At 45.1% G+C, this 24,065-nt stretch overlaps 1 non-coding gene across 1 annotated transcript; it reads left to right on the top strand.

Moving 5' to 3' along the window:
- Nucleotides 1–21,110: 21,110 nt before the first annotated feature.
- On the top strand, nt 21,111–21,184 carry TRNAN-AUU (transfer RNA asparagine (anticodon AUU)). Its single transcript has one exon. It is a non-coding gene; the product is annotated as a tRNA-Asn (tRNA).
- The last annotated feature ends 2,881 nt before the right edge of the window (nt 21,185–24,065 follow it).

The raw sequence follows: 24,065 nt of genomic DNA, 5'->3' as shown, positions 1-24,065 counted from the left end.
GAATTTACTGTTTAAAAGCACTGTTGTCGAATTTACAAACTTCAATTGAATATACTTTTGTTGAATTGCCGCATTTGTACCATTGCAGAAAAGTCGAATTTGTCAAATGTCGAATTTTAAAAAGTCGAATTTTGAAAGGATGCAAGAATAGGCCCCGCCCCCTTCTTCACATCAGCCGTCCCCTTCTACCCCTGTACCTTGCTCTCTCCTGTCTGTGCTCTCTCCCGTCTGTAGGACTAAGCCCCGCCCCCTTCTTACCCTCCAGTGACTGCTCTCTCCTGACAAGTGGACCAGGCCTGCCCCCTACACGCTGCTGGTGTCTTCATTGTTACTTGGTCTGGAGCTCCGTTGGGGAGAGAACTCACGTGAGCTCATTAAGAATGAGGAACTGGGATGTTTTAATTTTATTGTGAGTAGTGTAGTGTGGTGATGTAGTATGTTGTATGGGGGGTATAGTGTAACTATGAAGTGCAGCATATGGGAGGGCTATAGCATAGTGATGTAGTGTGGCATATGGGGGGTGGTAGCGCATAGGCGTGCGTACAGGGGGTGCCTGGTGCGCACAGGCACTCCCTAATGTCCAGCACCGCTGCACGCCACGCTTGCTGTGGCACAGTGATCGCTGAGTGTGTGATCGGTGGAGCCTAGCCTGTAGCTCATTTCCGTACCTCCCACCACCGCTGCGCCCGCCCCCCCTCTGCCTGCTGCTAATACTATGCTGAGTGCATTCGTCGGCGGCCTCACTGGGGGGACTGGTGTCACCTTGCAATGTGACGTGGTGATGTCCGCCTATGCTCTCCTCCCGCCCACCCGTGCTTTCCTCCTGCTGCGGTCTCTCAGTCCTAGTGTGCCGCGGCTGCCACACCACTGGCAGTGTTCCTCTAGGGGGGACTGGGAGCCGCCGGCAGACACATTCTGCTGAGACTTACTTGTCAGTGCGGGTTCCGGATGGCAGGCGGCGGGTGGGAGGGCAGACGGGGAGCAGGTGTCACAAGGAGTGTGTGGGTAACTAATTCACAATACTTCCGCTCAACGTGGCACTGCTGGTCCTTCATCTCCCATGTCTCTTCACCAGGTGGCGGGCGGCCCGGAAATTAAGTGATGTGTTGTGCAGCAGTCAGTGTGAAGTGACTGTGAGTAACACTGATGGTGCTGATGATGCTGCTGCAGAATCGGGAAGCAATTAATTCATAAATATAATGTACTCAGTGTATTATACATACATAAACATGTACATACGTGTATTTGTGTATACATGTATATACATGAGTGTGTGTGCATATATATATATATATATATACAGCCAGTTCCCAGGAACAAAAGTCCTCCCCTGCTTCCGCTAAGTCCACAGCATGACGCTGGGGCTCCACTGGTGGAGCCAGGTGCGGTGGGGGCCCGTCTCAAGTGCTTCAGCAATCAGTGAGCTTGCTCACAGGTGGATCCCTGGATTCTACAAGTAGTGTCTCAGGGATTCAAGCTGGAATTCGAGACGTCGTCCCCTCGCCGTTTCCTAAAATCTGCCTTGCCAACATCTCCCTTGGACAGGGAGGCTGTGATAGAGGCAAATTCACAAGCTGTATTTGCAGCAGGTGATAGTCAAGGTACCCCTCCTTCAACAAGGAAGGGGTTACTATTCCACAATGTTTGTGGTACCGAAACCGGACGGTTCAGTGAGACCCATTTTAAATTTTAAATCTTTGAACACGTATATAAAACGGTTCAAGTTCAAGATGGAATCGCTCAGGGCGGTTATCTCAAGCCTGGAGGAAGGGGATTACATGGTATCACTGGACATCAAGGATGCTTACCTGCATGTCCCCATTTACTCTCCTCACCAGGAGTACCTCAGATTTGTGGTACAGGACTGTCATTCTGCGGCGGGACTGCCGCATTCTAGATCAGTAAAAGCCCATTCCACGAGGAAGGTGGGCTCTTCTTGGGCGGCTGCCCGAGGGGTCTCTGCTTTACAACTTTGCCGAGCTGCTACTTGGTCGGGGTCAAACACATTTGCAAGATTTTACAAGTTTGACACCCTGGCTGAGGAGGACCTGGAGTTCGCTCATTCGGTGCTGCAGAGTCATCCGCACTCTCCCTCCCGTTTGGGAGCTTTGATATAATCCCCATGGTCCTTACGGAGTCCCAGCATCCACTTAGGACGTCAGAGAAAAATAAGAATTTACTTACCGATAATTCTATTTCTCATAGTCCGTAGTGGATGCTGGGAACTCCGTAAGGACCATGGGGAATAGCGGCTCCGCAGGAGACTGGGCACAAAAAGTAAAAGCTTTAGACTAGCTGGTGTGCACTGGCTCCTCCCCCTATGACCCTCCTCCAAGCCTCAGTTAAGATACTGTGCCCGGACGAGCGTACATAATAAGGAAGGATCTTGAATCCCGGGTAAGACTCATACCAGCCACACCAATCACACCGTACAACTCGTGATCTGAACCCAGTTAACAGTATGATAACCGTAGGAGCCTCTGAAAAGATGGCTTCCAACAATAAACAACCCGATTTGTTTGTAACAATAACTATATACAAGTATTGCAGACAATCCGCACTTGGGATGGGCGCCCAGCATCCACTACGGACTATGAGAAATAGAATTATCGGTAAGTAAATTCTTATTTTCTCTGACGTCCTAGTGGATGCTGGGAACTCCGTAAGGACCATGGGGATTATACCAAAGCTCCCAAACGGGCGGGAGAGTGCGGATGACTCTGCAGCACCGAATGAGAGAACTCCAGGTCCTCCTCAGCCAGGGTATCAAATTTGTAGAATTTAGCAAACGTGTTTGCCCCTGACCAAGTAGCTGCTCGGCAAAGTTGTAAAGCCGAGACCCCTCAGGCAGCCGCCCAAGATGAGCCCACCTTCCTTGTGGAATGGGCTTTTACAGATTTTGGCTGTGGCAGGCCTGCCACAGAATGTGCAAGTTGAATTGTACTACAAATCCAACGAGCAATCGTCTGCTTAGAAGCAGGAGCACCCAGTTTGTTGGGTGCATACAGTATAAACAGCGAGTCAGATTTTCTGACTCCAGCCGTCCTGGAAACATATATTTTCAGGGCCCTGACTACGTCCAGCAACTTGGAGTCCTCCAAGTCCCTAGTAGCCACAGGTACCACAATAGGTTGATTCATGTGAAACGCTGAAACCACCTTAGGGAGAAATTGAGGACGAGTCCTCAATTCCGCCCTATCCGAATGAAATATCAGGTAAGGGCTTTTATAGGATAAAGCCGCCAATTCTGATGCGCGCCTGGCTGAAGCCAGGGCCAACAGCATTACCACTTTCCATGTGAGATATTTCAAATCCACTGTGGCAAGTGGTTCAAACCAATGTGATTTTAGGAACCCTAAAACTACATTGAGATCCCAAGGTGCCACTGGAGGCACAAAAGGAGGCTGTATATGCAGTACCCCTTTGACAAACGTCTGAACTTCAGGCACTGAAGCCAGTTCTTTCTGGAAGAAGATCGACAGGGACGAAATTTGAACCTTAATGGATCCTAATTTTAGGCCCATAGACAATCCTGCTTGCAGGAAATGTAGGAAACGACCCAGTTGAAAATCCTCCGTAGGGGCCTTCTTGGCCTCACACCACGCAACATATTTTCGCCAAATGCGATGATAATGTTTTGCAGTTACATCCTTCCTGGCCTTGATCAGGGTAGGGATGACTTCATCTGGAATGCCTTTTTCCTTCAGGATCCGGCGTTCAACCGCCATGCCGTCAAACGCAGCCGCGGTAAGTCTTGGAACAGACAAGGTCCCTGCTGGAGCAGGTCCTTCCTTAGAGGTAGAGGCCACGGGTCCTCCGTGAGCATCTCTTGCAGCTCCGGGTACCAAGTTCTTCTTGGCCATTCCGGAGCCACGAGTATCGTTCTTACTCCTCTCCTTCTTATGATTCTCAGTACTTTTGGTATGAGAGGAAGAGGAGGGAACACATATACCGACTGGAACACCCACGGAGTTACCAGAGTGTCCACCGCTATTGCCTGAGGGTCCCTTGACCTGGCGCAATATCTGTCCAGTTTCTTGTTGAGACGGGACGCCATCATGTCCACCTTTGGTTTTTCCCAACGGTTTACAATCACTTGGAAGACTTCTGGATGAAGTCCCCACTCCCCCGGGTGGAGGTCGTGTCTGCTGAGGAAGTCTGCTTCCCAGTTGTCCACTCCCGGAATGAACACTGCTGACAGTGCTATCACATGATTTTCCGCCCAGCGGAGAATCCTTGCAGCTTCTGCCATTGCCCTCCTGCTTCTTGTGCCGCCCTGTCTGTTTACGTGGGCGACAGCCGTGATGTTGTCCGACTGGATCAATACCGGTTGACCCTGAAGCAGAGGCCTTGCTTGACTTAGGGCATTGTAAATGGCCCTTAGCTCTAGGATATTTATGTGAAGAGACGTTTCCATGCTTGACCACAAGCCCTGGAAATTTCTTCCCTGTGTGACTGCTCCCCAGCCTCTCAGGCTGGCATCCGTGGTTACCAGCATCCAATCCTAAGAAGCCACCATTTTTCCCAGGACTCTCGTGCACTGATGCACTGACACTTGTCCTGGTTTTAGGAGGTTCCTGACTAGCTCGGATAACTCCCTGGCCTTCTCCTCTGGGAGAAACACCTTTTTCTGGACTGTGTCCAGAATCATCCCTAGGAACAGTAGACGTGTTGTTGGAATCAGCTGTGATTTTGGGATATTTAGAATCCACCCGTGCTGACGTAGCACTACCTGAGATAGTGCTACTCCGACCTCTAACTGTTCCCTGGACCTTGCCCTTATCAGGAGATCGTCCAAGTAAGGGATAATTAATACGCCTTTTCTTTGAAGAAGAATCATCATTTCGGCCATTACCTTGGTAAAGACCCGTGGTGCCGTGGACAATCCAAACGGCAGCGTCTGAAACTGATAATGACAGTTTTGTATCACAAACCTGAGGTACCCTTGGTGAGAAGGGTAGATTGGGACATGGAGATAAGCATCCTTGATGTCTAGAGATACCATATAGTCCCCTTCTTCCAGGTTCGCTATCACTGCTCTGAGTGACTCCATCTTGAATTTGAACCTTTTTATGTAAGTGTTCAAAGATTTTAGATTTAAAATTGGTCTCACCGAGCCGTCCGGCTTCGGTACCACAAACAGCGTGGAATAATACCCCTTTCCCTGTTGTAGGAGGGGTACCTTGATTATCACCTGCTGGGAATACAGCTTGTGAATAGCTTCCAATACTGCCTCCCTGTCGGAGGGAGACGTTGGTAGAGCAGACTTCAGGAACCAGCGAGGGGGAGACGTCTCGAATTCCAATTTGTACCCCTGTGATACTACCTGCAGGATCCAGGGGTCCACTTGCGAGTGAGCCCACTGCGCGCTGAAATTCTTGAGACGGCCCCCCACCGTGCCCGAGTCTGCTTGCAGAGCCCCAGCGTCATGCTGAGGACTTGGCAGAAGCGGGGGAGGGCTTCTGCTCCTGGGAAGAGGCTGCATGGTGCAGTCTTTTTCCCCTTCTTCTGCCCCGGGGCAGGAACGAGCGGCCTTTTTCCCTCTTGCCCTTATAGGGACGAAAGGACTGGGTTTGAAAAGACGGTGTCTTTTTCTGCTGAGAGGTGACCTGGGGTAAAAAGGTGGATTTTACAGCCGTTGCTGTGGCCACCAGGTCCGATAGACCGACCCCAAATAACTCCTCCCCTTTATACGGCAATACTTCCATATGTCGTTTGGAATCCGCATCACCTGACCACTGTCGCGTCCATAACGTTCTTCTGGCAGAAATGGACATCGCACTTACTCTAGATGCCAGGGTGCAAATATCCCTCTGTGCATCTCGCATATATAGTAATGCATCCTTTAAATGCTCTATAGTTAATAATATACTGTCCCTATCCAGGGTATCAATATTTTCAGTCAGGGAATCCGACCAAGCCACTCCAGCGCTGCACATCCAGGCTGAGGCGATCGCTGGTCGCAGTATAACACCGGTATGTGTGTATATACCTTTTAAGATATTTTCCAGCCTTCTATCAGCTGGTTCCTTGAGAGCGGCCGTATCAGGAGACGGTAATGCCACTTGTTTTGATAAGCGTGTGAGCGCCTTATCTACCCTAGGGGGTGTTTCCCAACGTGCCCTAACCTCTGGCGGGAAAGGGTATAGTGCCAATAATTTATTAGAAATCAGCAGTTTTTTATCGGGGGAAACCCACGCTTTATCACACACCTCATTTAATTCATCTGACTCAGGAAAAACCACTGGTAGTTTTTTCACACCCCACATAATACCCTTTTTTGTGGTACTTGTAGTGTCAGAAATGTTTAATGCCTCCTTCATTTCCGTGATCATGTAACGTGTGGCCCTACTGGACATTACGTTTGTCTCGTCACCGTCGACACTGGATTCAGTATCCGTGTCAGGGTCTGTGTCGACCATCTGAGGTAACGGGCGTTTTAGCGCCCCTGACGGTGTCTGAGACGCCTGAACAGGCACTAATTGATTTGTCGGCTGTCTCATGTCGTCAACAGTTTTTTGCAAAGTGCTGACATTGTCACGTAATTCTTTAATTACTACCATCCAGTCAGGTGTCGACCCCCTAGGGGGTGACATCACTAACACAGGCAATTGCTCTGCTTCCACATAATTTTCCTCCTCATACATGTCGACACAATCGTACCGACACCCAGCACACACACAGGGAATGCTCTGATAGAGGACAGGACCCCACTAGCCCTTTGGGGAGACAGAGGGAGAGTTTGCCAGCACACACCAGAGCGCTATATATATACAGGGATAACCTTATATAAGTGTTACTCCCTGTTATAGCTGCTGTATTTATATATTAGCTGCCAATAGTGCCCCCCTCTCTGTTTTACCCTGTTTCTGTAGTGCAGGACTGCAGGGGAGAGTCAGGGAGCCGTCCTTCCAGCGGAGCTGTGAAAGAAAATGGCGCTTGTGTGCTGAGGAGAAAGGCTCCGCCCCCTTCACGGCGGCCTTTTCTCCCGCTTTTTTCAGGAAACTGGCAGGGGATAAATGCATCCATATAGCCCAGGAGCTATATGTGATGCATTTTTTTTAGCCATATAAGGTTTTTATATTGTTTTTATTGCGTCTCAGGGCGCTCCCCCCCAGCGCCCTGCACCCTCAGTGACCGGAGTGTGAAGTGTGCTGAGAGCAATGGCGCACAGCTGCAGTGCTGTGCGCTACCTTATTTGAAGACAGGAACGTCTTCTGCCGCCGCTTTCTCCGGACCTCTTCGCTCTTCTGGCTCTGTAAGGGGGCCGGCGGCGCGGCTCCGGGACCCATCCAGGCTGAACCTGTGATCGTCCCTCTGGAGCTAATGTCCAGTAGCCAAGAAGCCCAATCCACTCTGCAGTCAGGTGAGTTCGCTTCTTCTCCCCTTAGTCCCACGATGCAGTGAGCCTGTTGCCAGCAGGACTCACTGAAAATAAAAAACCTATTTAAACTTTTACTTCTAAGCAGCTCAGGAGAGCCACCTAGCTTGCACCCTTCTCGTTCGGGCACAAAAATCTAACTGTGGCTTGGAGGAGGGTCATAGGGGGAGGAGCCAGTGCACACCAGCTAGTCTAAAGCTTTTACTTTTTGTGCCCAGTCTCCTGCGGAGCCGCTATTCCCCATGGTCCTTACGGAGTTCCCAGCATCCACTAGGACGTCAGAGAAATAAGATTTTACTCACCGGTAAATCTATTTCTCGTAGTCCGTAGTGGATGCTGGGCGCCCATCCCAAGTACTTGTACATAGTTATTGTTAACAAAAGGGTTATTGTTGAGAGCCATCTGTGCAGAGGCTCCGTTGTTGTCATACTGTTAACTGGGTATAATATCACGAGTTGTACGGTGTGATTGGTGTGGCTGGTATGAGTCTTACCCGGGATTCAAAATCCTTCCTTAGTGTCAGCTCTTCCGGGCACAGTATCCTAACTGAGGTCTGGAGGAGGGTCATAGGGGGAGGAGCCAGTGCACACCAGGTAGTCCTAAAGCTCTCTTTAGTTGTGCCAAGTCTCCTGCGCAGCCGCTATTCCCCATGGTCCTTACGGAGTCCCAGCATCCACTACGGACTACGAGAAATAGATTTACCGGTGAGTAAAATCTTATTATATATATATATATATATATATATATATATATGACTTGGGGTTTGTTTTATTAGATAGAGCATGTCCCTGTGAAGTGCCTTTTGGGGTTGTGGTTTTTCAGAAAGTTACAGGTTTTTTTTAATTAAGAGAAATATGCCCCATTATAGAGATCGGGCATTTCAATTTGTTGCGCCTGCGCAGTGGCCGCCAGCAGGGGGTGTACTAGAGTGCCTTCTCTTGAGAGCCGCAATATGGCCGCCTTCTCCCCGGTTATTCTGTAAATAGGAAAATAACCTCACAGGTTCACATAGGGCAGAGTTGCCACTACTAGTGCAGGGCTGTAACTTACAGTACTAAGGAAAAGCCATATACTAAAGCGGCACGGTGACCTCACCCCTCTCAGAGACACCAGGGCGCAGCACACTGGTACACACACCTGTTAGCTCAGGGCAGCACTATAGGACCCTCCTGTAATGCTGTGCTGGCGGCGTGTAGTGATCAGGGCACTGGGAGACTGGCTGGCTGGTCTCCGTCTCTGCTGCCTATAGAACTTCCACCTCTGTTATATATCAGGGCTGCTCTCCTGTTGTTATGATTCCAATACTCTGGTCTGGGGATATCTTATAGCAAGGACCTGAGTACTGGAACGTAATGCTTGGAAAGGGAGTGGGAACGGGAATAGCCCCTGGCGCCCTATCTCCGTTGTCTCGCCCGTGCTGTCAGAAATCTCTTGCGAGACTATGGTTGCTTGGGCCCATGGCTGCCGCGTTTGAAGGGCGGATTACGTCTGCCCAACTCCGATGCCCCCTCAGGTCTTAATGGGAGACCAAGAGAAATCCGAGACAGGGTGATAACAAGGGGCCCTCTACTAAACAACAAAGCCAGGGGCTCAAAACTAACTTTAAACTAGAGTATGTGCGGAAAACCGCCAGGGAAAAGGACAACCAAAATACCCACTTGTCCACTCTTCTACCCGGCACCGGCGAGTTCCGGAGAGGAGTGTGGGAGCGTAAACCTCCGCAAATGCACCAACACAGAATACAAAATAAAGCGGCCTAGGCCGCAGCACGCGGCAGAGCCGCCACTCACGAAAACCACACGAGATCCTCTAGCGACTGTTGCGGGTAAATGAGGACTGGAAGACTCCTTGGGAAGAGATGACAACACTAAGATTCAGGAACTCTGAGGACAGGAATGACCGGACACAGCAGAACTGGAACAGACGTCAGCAAACCAAAGCAGCATGCAGGAAGCTATTACCGGCGTCTGTGTGAAGCACTGAGAAGGTATTTAGCAGGGAGTCCTTCAATCAGAAGTTCAGAGCCTGATTAGCACAATGCCGTGCAGCTGCCTTGCTGCATGACCAGAAGACAAGTGTGTGTGTGTGTAGTTTACTTGATTGACCCTGCAAGGGGAGCGCAGTCCGTCCGTGGCGTCCCCGTTGCTAGGGTCCAGGCGGCTCAGCGCGCCCGGCGTCCTAGCGTTGCTAGGGAGCCGGCGGCTAGCACACTCGGCGTCCCTAGTTGCTAGGCGCCGGGCCGCGAGGACATCGCGGACCACGGCGCCTAACACCTGTGTGTTCTCTTCCTCTCCTACCTCACACTGGAACTGGCCGCCCAGAGAACGAGAGGGCAGCGGCTGACATCAGAGAGGGTGCAGCAATCTGTGTGGGCAGAGCCCCTCACAGCAAGGTGTCCTTATGCTGTGCCCCGTGTAATCACTGTGATCCATACAGACTCTCACCCTGGTATGCTCTCTATTATTTATTTTTTTACACTGCGGCATGCTCGAGGGAAGGGAGCAGGCACCACCCCACCGCCACTACTCCTCCGCCAGCATCACTGCCGAGCCGGTCAGTGTTCCGGCGGCAATGAGCAGTAGGCAGCCACCAGCAACAACAGTCAGGAAGCTGTTACTCCCGGCAGCAGTAGCGTCAAGCTGCAATTCAGCCAGCGGCACGATGATCCGGGAGACAGTGGCAGCACAGGGAAGCAGTACCCCCTCCAATCGCAGCACCAACTAGGAGACTGAGGCAGCAACCTGCCCCCAGCAGCAGCACCACCCTGATGATAGGTAAGATGCATTTTGGTGTCACAAGAAGGTGGCCGGAGTAGTGGCTGGCTGTGGTCACACCCCGGGGAAAAGTGATAGTGATTTCAGTGTTCCCTTGCGCGGGGATTGGATGTGTAGATGTATGGAGGCTATGTATGTATAGATGTGAGCGGCAGTGTGCGGATGTATGAGAGCGGCAGTGTGCGGATGTATGAGAGCGGCAATGTACGGCTGTATAACTGCGTCGGTGTGCGGCTGTATGAGTGCGATGGTGTGCGGCTGTATGCGTGCGGCGGTGTGCGGCTGTAAGAGTGCGGCAGTGTGCGGCTGTAAGAGTGCGGCTGTAAGAGTGCGGCTGTAAGAGTGCGGGGTTGTACGGATGTATGAGAGCGGGGTTGTACGGATGTATGAGAGCGGCAGTGTATGGATGTATGAGAGCAACAGTGTACAGTTGTGTGAGAGCGGCAGTGTGCGGATGTATGAGAGTGGCGGTGTACGGATGTATGAGAGCGGCAGTGTATGGATGGCAGCGTCATAGGGAGGGATGTCGGAATGCTGTTATAGGGTTCCTAATACAAAATGCCACGTTGGGCTTGATGGGCAGGTAGTGCGGCAAGCACACCCAAATTGGCATCTGACGTCGCCTGCAGTCCACACTGTTGTGAGGAGTCAGAGTTAATTTTGACTGTGTAGTGTACTCACAGAGGACCTACCGCCCGTCCCCTCCTCGCATCTGAGCAGCAGGTCAGGCTCTTATTTTCTTTTTAATCAGGAGAGGCCGAGTGAACTGTGAGCAGGGGGGCAGAGCTACATGGGACCCAGAGGGGCTGCTGTGCTGTCAGAGAGGGAGAGGAAGAGAGAGATGAAGCTACTGCAGATCCCCAGCTGATTGTGAGGTGCTGGGTTGAAGGGTGATGTGATCACCCTTCTCCCTCGCTGCCGCTGGGGACCGCATCTAGGCTTCCTCCATCGAGGGCATGCGGCGCAGCAGTGGGCAGCGTGTAATGAGTTTGTCTGACTCATTATACTGCTGCCTGTTGTGGACACCTCCGTCCGTACGGACTGGTGTACATGCCCAGCACAGAGGTGACAGTGTTGGTGGAAGTGCTGCCCAGTTCTGACCCTGCAGGCCTCCCTGATCTGACTGCGGCCGCTGCTGCTGCGGCGGCCCGAAACCCCTGCCGGTCCCCTCCATAGACTTCTGCCTGTCCAGCGCTGAGGTACTAGGGGTATCCCAGCTGCGGGAAGGGTATGTCTCTGGCTTTCTCTCCGGCAGGGGAAGGTGACAGCGGCGGAGGAAGTGTTGCCCACCTCAGACACTGCAGGCCTCCCCGATCCAGCTGCGGCCACAGTTGATGCTGCCAGAACCCCCTGCTGGTCTCCTTTGTTGACTGCCGCATGGCCAGTGCTGAAGTACTGGGGGTAGGCCAGCTACGGGAAGAGTGTATCTGCCTCGGGCTCTCTCTCTCTGTCAGGGGAAGGAAGGGCTGATTCTCTGGCACAACAGGGAGGGCTAGGCTGCAGGAACACAGCACTGGAAGAAACAGGAGGCCGAACTCATGACCAAAAAGTGAGCAGTGCAGTGATCAGCCCCCTAGTCTTTCCCTCTCTCTGGGTGCAGAGCTGTATTCTACAGAGAGAGCTGGGATGGGAAGAAGGGGAACGGCACCTGACACACACATACACGCGCGGCACCTGACACACACATACACGCGCAACACCTGACACACACACATACACGTGCGGCACCTGACACACACACACGTAGCATCAGACACAATAAAATAAACATGCAGCACCTGATCCACACATACACGCGCAACACCTGACACACACACATACACGTGCGGCACCTGACACACACACACACGTAGCATCAGACACAATAAAATAAACATGCAGCACCTGACCCACACATACACGCGCAACACCTGACACACACACACATACACGTGCGGCACCTGACACACACACGTACCATCAGACACAATAAAATAAACATGCAGCACCTGACACATGCATATACACGCAGCACCTGACACATGCATATACACGCAGCACCTGACACATGCATATACACGCAGCACCTGACACATACATATACACGCACACCATCAGACACACACATACACACGCAGTGCCTTACTCACACCAACATAGACACGTGCAGCACCTGAGGCACACACATGTACACGCGCAGCACCTGACGCACACACATGTACACGCGCAGCACCTGACGCACACTCATGTACACACGCAGCACCTGACGCACACTCATGTACACGCGCAGCACCTAATGCACACTCATGTACACGCGCAGCACCTGACGCACACTCATGTACACGCGCATCACCTGACACAGACATACGTATTCATGCACAGCACCAGACATACACTTGTACACACGCGGAGCACCTGATACTCACACACATATACACCCGCAACACCTGACACACACACACACACGTGCGGCAGCTGACGCATACACACGCACCATCAGACACACTCATATATACACGCAGCACCTGACACACACATACACACAGGAGCTGACACACACATACACAGGCAGCACCTGACACACACACACATATACACGCGCAGCACCTGACACCACGCACTCACACGTACAAGCAATGCATTTCACGCCTACCTCCAGCCTCAGTTACAGGCTGCTGCCGCCTACCCCCCTCCCTGCATCAGCTGCAAAGGCAGCAAAATATTTTGACCAAAGTCTAAAGGCCCGTACACATTAAACGATGTCGCTCTGTGAGCTACATCGTCTAATGTTTCCCCTCCCGGGCCGGCCGGCGGCCGACTGTACACACTGAGCGATATGACCGCTCATATCGCTCAGTGACGTCACGCCCCCGCCAGCCCTGCATGAAGGTCGTGGACGACAGTCCACATCCTTCCTGCATGCCCTACCGACAGCGAAGATTGTTGCCGACCCGCGGGGCCGCGCATCGTTTGTCGCTGGCTGCATACACACTTAACGATAAAATGAGCGACGTCGCTCATTAAATCGTTAAGTGTGTACGGACCTTAAACAATTTGGTTTGGTTAATAAAATAATTTTGCACAGAACAGTGATGTTATACGAACATTTTCATTAAACATTTAAAAAATCAAATGTTTATTCTTTAAGTGAAATTTTACATTTCTGAATAAAAAAAATAAATTTAAAAAAAGCGATGAAATTCCATAGACAAAAAACCTTACGGTTTCACATGTCCCATTAAGGCTTCTTAGACATGATCGAAATTTCAGAAACCTGTTGTAACTCTTCCACTCAAACTCCAAAAAGCAATGAAATTCCAATCATTAAGGCTGACGCCTTAATGGACGTGTTCCTTGCGCAATACAGATATGGTATGCCATCACAGCCTGTGGGTAAGTGCAGATTCAGCACTCTCACAGAGTGAGATTGCTGTCACTCACACAATGGTGGAGCTGCTAATTCACAGATTTGTGTGCTCATTGGAATACACACATGCAGTCTATGCAACTGAAGGTCTGAGCGGAAGACAAAGCTGCTCAGATGAGGTAAGAGTGTTGTTGATTGGAGGGAGGAGAGCGGTGTGGATGGGGGAACAGAAGTGTGTGGACAGAGGGAACACTAAGCAGCACTAATGGGGGGGACAGAGAAACACAGGGGGTAATTCAGACCGCAGCAGCAGCAGCGATTGCAGTCTGAATTAGTTTGTGAGGTGCGCACGTGCAATGGCCGCACTGCGCGTGCGTACCCCAGGAGCCCAGTGAGATGCTATCACCCTGCCTGATTGATAGGCAGAGGTGGTTGCGGGGAAGGAGGGGGGCGTGCAAACAGCGTTAGAATGCCATTGGCAGGGCATGGTCTGCACAACGGAGGCGTTTCCGGACCACTGGGGGGTGGGCTGTGGCGGTTATCCCCCTGCCAAGAGCGCAGGATCCACTAAATTTACCTTCAGGATGTCAGCTACATGAATAGGGTAAGAGTGGTGTGGATAGGGGGTAGATTAAGCAGCAAGTATGGGAAGGGAGACAGAGCGGTGCAGATGGGGGAAATGGTGCAGATGGGTTGAAAACACTGGCATGGATGGGTAGAAAACTGGTGCAGATGGGAGAGAAGACAGTGTGCCATGTACTGGAGGAGGCGGAGTGACGTTGAAGAAGGAAACACTGAGCAGCACAGAGAGAAGGAAACGGTGGTACAGACAATGCACAGGTGGGGAAAGACAGATGGTACAGATAAGTTAGTACAGACTAGCACAGATGGGAGAACACAGCAGTAGGGATTGGGGAAGACCGGGCAGCATGGGGGTGTATAGGGGAAGTAAGTGTAGATGCATAGACCGTAGATGGGGTATTATAGTTTAGCAATTAACCAAGATGTTTGAGGGAGCTAAATGTGTATACTAAGTGAGATGGATGTATGGAGTTAGAAGGATGTTGTAACAAGGTGGCTTTGTTGTGTTGACTGAATGGGATGGTTGTGGGCACTGTGTGGGATGGGAGCAACACAAAACTGCTCAGACCTTCAGTTGCATAGACTGCATGTGTGTATTCCAATGAGCACACAAATCTGTGAATTAGCAGCTCCACCATTGTGTGAGTGACAGCAATCTCACTCTGTGAGAGTGCTGAATCTGCACTTACCCACAGGCTGTGATGGCATACCATATCTGTATTGCGCAAGGAACACGTCCATTAAGGCGTCAGCCTTAATGATCGGAATTTCATTGCTTTTTGGAGTTTGAGTGGAAGAGTTACAACAGGCTTCTGAAATTTCGATCATGTCTAAGAAGCCTTAATGGGACATGTGAAACCGTAAGGTTTTTTGTCTATGGAATATAAATATATATATATATATATATATATATATATCACAAACATATATGATTCATACATATATCATACATACATATATCACACATACATGATACATACATGAGAAAGACCTGGGATGGTGATGAGGCCAGGGCCCCCTGCTGATGTTGCGTTGAGGTTCAATCCCACCCAGGGACCTAATTGACCTTGTTATCAGATTTTGGTGATCTTTAAGTAGACAAGTCAAATTTCATACCCCCTGTTATGGTGTAGGGTACCTGGCCTTCTCTGATGTAATCAGAGTTAGATTTGATTCAGTGATTTTATAAAAACATCTAGGAAGCACAATTTAGCAGTGGGTTGCAGAGAAAAAGAAATATGCTGGCAAAAAAATCAAATTGCGTGATTAAACAGCTCTTCATTTTCTGGCTTTATTTTTATGCTAACAAATTTGTTCTCTGAAAAGTGTCCACAAAGCCAAGTCTCTGATTAACACCTTTGTAGGGATGGTTTTTCACCTATTACTAAATTAAACTTGCTTCATTGGAAAGGCAGCAAGATGCATCCTCATTTCAATGTCTACTGAAATAATACAGGTTGACACCAGGAAACATTAACGCCACTGCATCCTTGCTGCTTTCTCATGTGGAAGTCTGTTTAATGTGAAAACAAGGTGATATCTAATTAGCACACAGGTAAGGAATTAAGAAAATCTTTATTTAAGGGTGAAGATGTTTCTCACAAAATCGTTGCCCCAATGCATCATTGAAATTCAAGCTGGAAAGATGATTTTAATATATCACTTGTACATTTTGTATTGCTCTTCTGGTGACAATGTAGTTTGTTTTTGTCAATTACCATTTTAATAATAGGGTAAAGAAAATGAAGTGGATTTTTAAAAGAAAACAATACTGTCAATATACTATTAAAACAAATTAAAATGGTAAAAGTTATTGTACTTTAAGTAAAAATAAAAGAGCCAAAATATCAATCCCAGTTTTGGATTACTTTAATTAACAAAAAAAAAATGCATATAGCAGAGGATAGTTTCAATCTGCCTACCTCTGGGTTATGGGCCCAGCATGCTTCCATTGCAGTACTCTGCTGCACATGTAAGTGCAAGAGATCCTGAAGCACTCACTCATCATGGGAAAGTACCAATGTGTTTCTTCGTTGGTTGATGGAAGAAACCTCTTACAAAAACTCTCCAGATTATTGACTTTTTAAAGTTTTTCTAGGAAACGTTTTAGATGAATGCTTATTAGCCTTTGTCAGTATGAACTTTTGCAAAGTGTCTCTGTGGCGCAATCAGTTAGTATGTACGGCTATTAACCAAAAGGTTGGTGGTTCAATCCCACCCAGGGACCTAATTGACCTTGTTATCAGATTTTGGTGATCTTTAAGTAGACAAGTCAAATTTCATACCCCCTGTTATGGTGTAGGGTACCTGGCCTTCTCTGATGTAATCAGAGTTAGATTTGATTCAGTGATTTTATAAAAACATCTAGGAAGCACAATTTAGCAGTGGGTTGCAGAGAAAAAGAAATATGCTGGCAAAAAAATCAAATTGCGTGATTAAACAGCTCTTCATTTTCTGGCTTTATTTTTATGCTAACAAATTTGTTCTCTGAAAAGTGTCCACAAAGCCAAGTCTCTGATTAACACCTTTGTAGGGATGGTTTTTCACTTATTACTAAATTAAACTTGCTTCATTGGAAAGGCAGCAAGATGCATCCTCATTTCAATGTCTACTGAAATAATACAGGTTGACACCAGGAAACATTAACGCCACTGCATCCTTGCTGCTTTCTCATGTGGAAGTCTGTTTAATGTGAAAACAAGGTGATATCTAATTAGCACACAGGTAAGAAATTACGAAAATCTTTATTTAAGGGTGAAGATGTTTCTCACAAAATTGTTGCCCCAATGCATCATTGAAATTCAAGCTGGAAAGATGATTTTAATATATCACTTGTACATTTTGTATTGCTCTTCTGTTGACAATGTAGTTTTTTTTTGTCAATTACCATTTTAATAATAGGGTAAAGAAAATTAAGTGGATTTTTGAAAGAAAACTATACTGTCAATATACTATTAAAACAAATTAAAATGGTAAAAGTTATTGTACTTTAAGTAAAAATAAAAGAGCAAAAATATCAATCCCAGTTTTGATTACTTAAATTAACAAAAAAAAATGCATATAGCAAAGGATAGTTTCAAACTGCCTACCTCTGGGTTATGGGTCCAGCATGCTTCCATTGCAGTACTCTGCTGCACACGTAAGTGCAAGAGATCCTGAAGCACTCACTCATCATGGGAAAGTACCAATGTGTTTCTTCATTGGTTGATGGAAGAAACATCTTACAAAAACTCTCCAGATTATTGATTTTTTAATGTTTTTCTAGGAAACGTTCTAGATGTATGCATATTAGCCTTTGTCAGTATGTACTTTTTGCAAAGTGTCTCTGTGGCGCAATCGGTTAGTGTGTTTGACTATTAACCAAAAGGTTGGTGGTTCAATCCCACCCAGGGACGTAATTAACCTTGTGATCAGATTTTGGTGATATTTAAGTAGACAAGTCAAAATTTCAAACCTCCTCTTATGGTGTAGGGTACATGGCCTTCTCTGATGTAATCAGAGTTAGATTTGATTCAGTGATTTTATAAAAAACAGCTAGGTAGCACAATTTAGCAGTGGGTTGCAGAGAAAAAAAATATGCTGGCAGAAAAATCCAATCGAGTGATTAAACAGCTCTTCATTTTCTGGCTTTATTTTTATGCTAACAAATTTGTTCTCTGAAAAGTGTCCACAAAGCCAAGTCTCTGATTAACACCTTTGTAAGGATGGTTTTTCACCTATTACTAAATTAAACTTGCTTCATTGGAAAGGCAGCAAGATGCATCCTCATTTCAATGTCTACTGAAATAATACAAGTTGACACCAGGAAACATTAACGCCACTGCATCCTTGCTGCTTTCTCATGTGGAAGTCTGTTTAATGCGAAAACAAGGTGATATCTAATTAGCACACAGGTAAGAAATTACGAAAATCTTTATTTAAGGGTGAAGATGTTTCTCACAAAATTGTTGCCCCAATGCATCATTGAAATTCAAGCTGGAAAGATGATTTTAATATATCACTTGTACATTTTGTATTGCTCTTCTGTTGACAATGTAGTTTTTTTTTGTCAATTACCATTTTAATAATAGGGTAAAGAAAATTAAGTGGATTTTTGAAAGAAAACTATACTGTCAATATACTATTAAAACAAATTAAAATGGTAAAAGTTATTGTACTTTAAGTAAAAATAAAAGAGCAAAAATATCAATCCCAGTTTTGATTACTTAAATTAACAAAAAAAAATGCATATAGCAAAGGATAGTTTCAAACTGCCTACCTCTGGGTTATGGGTCCAGCATGCTTCCATTGCAGTACTCTGCTGCACACGTAAGTGCAAGAGATCCTGAAGCACTCACTCATCATGGGAAAGTACCAATGTGTTTCTTCATTGGTTGATGGAAGAAACATCTTACAAAAACTCTCCAGATTATTGATTTTTTAATGTTTTTCTAGGAAACGTTCTAGATGTATGCATATTAGCCTTTGTCAGTATGTACTTTTTGCAAAGTGTCTCTGTGGCGCAATCGGTTAGTGTGTTTGACTATTAACCAAAAGGTTGGTGGTTCAATCCCACCCAGGGACGTAATTAACCTTGTGATCAGATTTTGGTGATATTTAAGTAGACAAGTCAAAATTTCAAACCTCCTCTTATGGTGTAGGGTACATGGCCTTCTCTGATGTAATCAGAGTTAGATTTGATTCAGTGATTTTATAAAAAACAGCTAGGTAGCACAATTTAGCAGTGGGTTGCAGAGAAAAAAAATATGCTGGCAGAAAAATCCAATCGAGTGATTAAACAGCTCTTCATTTTCTGGCTTTATTTTTATGCTAACAAATTTGTTCTCTGAAAAGTGTCCACAAAGCCAAGTCTCTGATTAACACCTTTGTAAGGATGGTTTTTCACCTATTACTAAATTAAACTTGCTTCATTGGAAAGGCAGCAAGATGCATCCTCATTTCAATGTCTACTGAAATAATACAAGTTGACACCAGGAAACATTAACGCCACTGCATCCTTGCTGCTTTCTCATGTGGAAGTCTGTTTAATGTGAAAACAAGGTGATATCTAATTAGCACACAGGTAAGGAATTAAGAAAATCTTTATTTAAGGGTGAAGATGTTTCTCACAAAATTGTTGACCCAATGCATCATTGAAATTCAAGCTGGAAAGATGATTTTAATATATCACTTGTACATTTTGTATTGCTCTCCTGGTGACAATGTAGTTTGTTTTTGTCAATTACCATTTTAATAATAGGGTAAAGAAAATGAAGTGGATTTTTAAAAGAAAACAATACTGTCAATATACTATTAAAACAAATTAAAATGGTAAAAGTTATTGTACTTTAAGTAAAAATAAAAGAGACAAAATATCAATCCCAGTTTTGGATTACTTTAATTAACAAAAAAAATGCATATAGCAGAGGATAGTTTCAATCTGCCTACCTCTGGGTTATGGGCCCAGCATGCTTCCATTGCAGTACTCTGCTGCACATGTAAGTTCAAGAGATCCTGAAGCACTCACTCATCATGGGAAAGTACCAATGTGTTTCTTCGTTGGTTGATGGAAGAAACATCTTACAAAAACTCTCCAGATTATTGACTTTTTAAAGCAGGGCTGGCCAAACCAGTCCTCGAGATCTACTAACAGTTCACATTTTCTAGACTACCTAGCTGGTGCACAGGTGTAGTCATTACTAATTAAGATGTGCTGCATTCATTCCTAACTGACCATTCTACAGATCTCCAGGAGGCCTGGAAAACATGAACTGTTTGAAGATCTCGAGGACCGGTTTGGCCAGCCCTGTTTTTAAGTTTTTCTAGGAAACGTTTTAGATGAATGCTTATTAGCATTTGTCAGTATGTTCTTTTGCAAAGTGTCTCTGTGGCGCAATCAGTTAGTGTGTACGGCTATTAACCATAAGGTTGGTGGTTCAATCCCACCCAGGGACGTAATTGACCTTGTTATCAGATTTTGGTGATCTTTAAGTAGACAAGTCAAATTTCATACCCCCTGTTATGGTGTAGGGTACCTGGCCTTCTCTGATGTAATCAGAGTTAGATTTGATTCAGTGATTTTATAAAAACATCTAGGAAGCACAATTTAGCAGTGGGTTGCAGAGAAAAAGAAATATGCTGGCAAAAAAATCAAATTGCGTGATTAAACAGCTCTTCATTTTCTGGCTTTATTTTTATGCTAACAAATTTGTTCTCTGAAAAGTGTCCACAAAGCCAAGTCTCTGATTAACACCTTTGTAGGGATGGTTTTTCACCTATTACTAAATTAAACTTGCTTCATTGGAAAGGCAGCAAGATGTATCCTCATTTCAATGTCTACTGAAATAATACAGGTTGACACCAGGAAACATTAACGCCACTGCATCCTTGCTGCTTTCTCATGTGGAAGTCTGTTTAATGTGAAAACAAGGTGATATCTAATTAGCACACAGGTAAGGAATTAAGAAAATCTTTATTTAAGGGTGAAGATGTTTCTCACAAAATCGTTGCCCCAATGCATCATTGAAATTCAAGCTGGAAAGATGATTTTAATATATCACTTGTACATTTTGTATTGCTCTTCTGGTGACAATGTAGTTTGTTTTTGTCAATTACCATTTTAATAATAGGGTAAAGAAAATGAAGTGGATTTTTGAAAGAAAACAATACTGTCAATATACTATTAAAACAAATTAAAATGGTAAAAGTTATTGTACTTTAAGTAAAAATAAAAGAGACAAAATATCAATCCCAGTTTTGGATTACTTTAATTAACAAAAAAAATGCATATAGCAGAGGATAGTTTCAATCTGCCTACCTCTGGGTTATGGGCCCAGCATGCTTCCATTGCAGTACTCTGCTGCACATGTAAGTGCAAGAGATCCTGAAGCACTCACTCATCATGGGAAAGTACCAATGTGTTTCTTCGTTGGTTGATGGAAGAAACATCTTACAAAAACTCTCCAGATTATTGACTTTTTAAAGTTTTTCTAGGAAACGTTTTAGATGAATGCTTATTAGCCTTTGTCAGTATGGACTTTTGCAAAGTGTCTCTGTGGCGCAATCGGTTAGTGTGTTTGGCTATTAACCAAAAGGTTGGTGGTTCAATCCCACCCAGGGACGTAATGAAGAACAAATTTGTTAGCATAAAAATAAAGCCAGAAAATGAAGAGCTGTTTAATCACGCAATTTGATTTTTTTGCCAGCATATTTCTTTTTCTCTGCAACCCACTGCTAAATTGTGCTTCCTAGATGTTTTTATAAAATCACTGAATCAAATCTAACTCTGATTACATCAGAGAAGGCCAGGTACCCTACACCATAACAGGGGGTATGAAATTTGACTTGTCTACTTAAAGATCACCAAAATCTGATAACAAGGTCAATTACGTCCCTGGGTGGGATTAAACCACCAACCTTTTGGTTAATAGCCAAACACACTAACCGATTGCACCACAGAGACACTTTGCAAAAGTCCATACTGACAAAGGCTAATAAGCATTCATCTAAAACGTTTCCTAGAAAAACTTTAAAAAGTCAATAATCTGGAGAGTTTTTGTAAGATGTTTCTTCCATCAACCAACGAAGAAACACATTGATACTTTCCCATGATGAGTGAGTGCTTCAGGATCTCTTGAACTTACATGTGCAGCAGAGTACTGCAATGGAAGCATGCTGGGCCCATAACCCAGAGGTAGGCAGATTGAAACTATCCTCTGCTATATGCATTTTTTTTTTGTTAATTAAAGTAATCCAAAACTGGGATTGATATTTTGTCTCTTTTATTTTTACTTAAAGTACAATAACTTTTACCATTTTAATTTGTTTTAATAGTATATTGACAGTATTGTTTTCTTTCAAAAATCCACTTAATTTTCTTTACCCTATTATTAAAATGGTAATTGACAAAAACAAACTACATTGTCACCAGAAGAGCAATACAAAATGTACAAGTGATATATTAAAATCATCTTTCCAGCTTGAATTTCAATGATGCATTGGGGCAACGATTTTGTGAGAAACATCTTCACCCTTAAATAAAGATTTTCTTAATTCCTTACCTGTGTGCTAATTAGATATCACCTTGTTTTCACATTAAACAGACTTCCACATGAGAAAGCAGCAAGGATGCAGTGGCGTTAATGTTTCCTGGTGTCAACCTGTATTATTTCAGTAGACATTGAAATGAGGATACATCTTGCTGCCTTTCCAATGAAGCAAGTTTAATTTAGTAATAGGTGAAAAACCATCCCTACAAAGGTGTTAATCAGAGACTTGGCTTTGTGGACACTTTTCAGAGAACAAATTTGTTAGCATAAAAATAAAGCCAGAAAATGAAGAGCTGTTTAATCACTCAATTGGATTTTTCTGCCAGCATATTTTTTTTCTCTGCAACCCACTGCTAAATTGTGCTTCCTAGCTGTTTTTATAAAATCACTGAATCAAATCTAACTCTGATTACATCAGAGAAGGCCAGGTACCCTACACCATAACAGGGGGTTTGAAATTTTGACTTGTCTACTTAAAGATCACCAAAATCTGATAAGGTCAATTAGGTCCCTGGGTGGGATTGAACCACCAACCTTTTGGTTAATAGCCGTACATACTAACTGATTGTGCCACAGAGACACTTTGCAAAAGTCCATACTGACAAAGGCTAATAAGCATTCATCTAAAACGTTTCCTAGAAAAACTTTAAAACAGGGCTGGCCAAACCGGTCCTCGAGATCTTCCAACAGTTCATGTTTTCCAGGCCTCCTGGAGATCTGTAGAATGGTCAGTTAGGAATGAATGCAGCACATCTTAATTAGTAATGACTACACCTGTGCACCAGCTAGGTAGTCTAGAAAATGTGAACTGTTAGTAGATCTCGAGGACTGGTTTGGCCAGCCCTGCTTTAAAAAGTCAATAATCTGGAGAGTTTTTGTAAGATGTTTCTTCCATCAACCAACGAAGAAACACATTGGTACTTTCCCATGATGAGTGAGTGCTTCAGGATCTCTTGAACTTACATGTGCAGCAGAGTACTGCAATGGAAGCATGCTGGGCCCATAACCCAGAGGTAGGCAGATTGAAACTATCCTCTGCTATATGCATTTTTTTTTTGTTAATTAAAGTAATCCAAAACTGGGATTGATATTTTGTCTCTTTTATTTTTACTTAAAGTACAATAACTTTTACCATTTTAATTTGTTTTAATAGTATATTGACAGTATTGTTTTCTTTCAAAAATCCACTTCATTTTCTTTACCCTATTATTAAAATGGTAATTGACAAAAACAAACTACATTGTCACCAGAAGAGCAATACAAAATGTACAAGTGATATTTTAAAATCATCTTTCCAGCTTGAATTTCAATGATGCATTGGGGCAACGATTTTGTGAGAAACATCTTCACCCTTAAATAAAGATTTTCTTAATTCCTTACCTGTGTGCTAATTAGATATCACCTTGTTTTCACATTAAACAGACTTCCACATGAGAAAGCAGCAAGGATGCAGTGGCGTTAATGTTTCCTGGTGTCAACCTGTATTATTTCAGTAGACATTGAAATGAGGATGCATCTTGCTGCCTTTCCAATGAAGCAAGTTTAATTTAGTAATAGGTGAAAAACCATCCCTACAAAGGTGTTAATCAGAGACTTGGCTTTGTGGACACTTTTCAGAGAACAAATTTGTTAGCATAAAAATAAAGCCAGAAAATGAAGAGCTGTTTAATCACGCAATTTGATTTTTTTGCCAGCATATTTCTTTTTCTCTGCAACCCACTGCTAAATTGTGCTTCCTAGATGTTTTTATAAAATCACTGAATCAAATCTAACTCTGATTACATCAGAGAAGGCCAGGTACCCTACACCATAACAGGGGGTATGAAATTTGACTTGTCTACTTAAAGATCACCAAAATCTGATAACAAGGTCAATTAGGTCCCTGGGTGGGATTGAACCTCAACGCAACATCAGCAGGGGGCCCTGGCCTCATCACCATCCCAGGTCTTTCTCAT

The sequence above is a fragment of the Pseudophryne corroboree genome, unplaced genomic scaffold (genome assembly GCF_028390025.1).
Source record: "Pseudophryne corroboree isolate aPseCor3 unplaced genomic scaffold, aPseCor3.hap2 scaffold_1698, whole genome shotgun sequence".
Classification (NCBI taxonomy): domain Eukaryota; kingdom Metazoa; phylum Chordata; class Amphibia; order Anura; family Myobatrachidae; genus Pseudophryne; species Pseudophryne corroboree.
The sequence above is the reverse complement of the archived record's forward strand: the minus strand, read 5'-3'. Positions and strand labels throughout refer to the sequence as shown.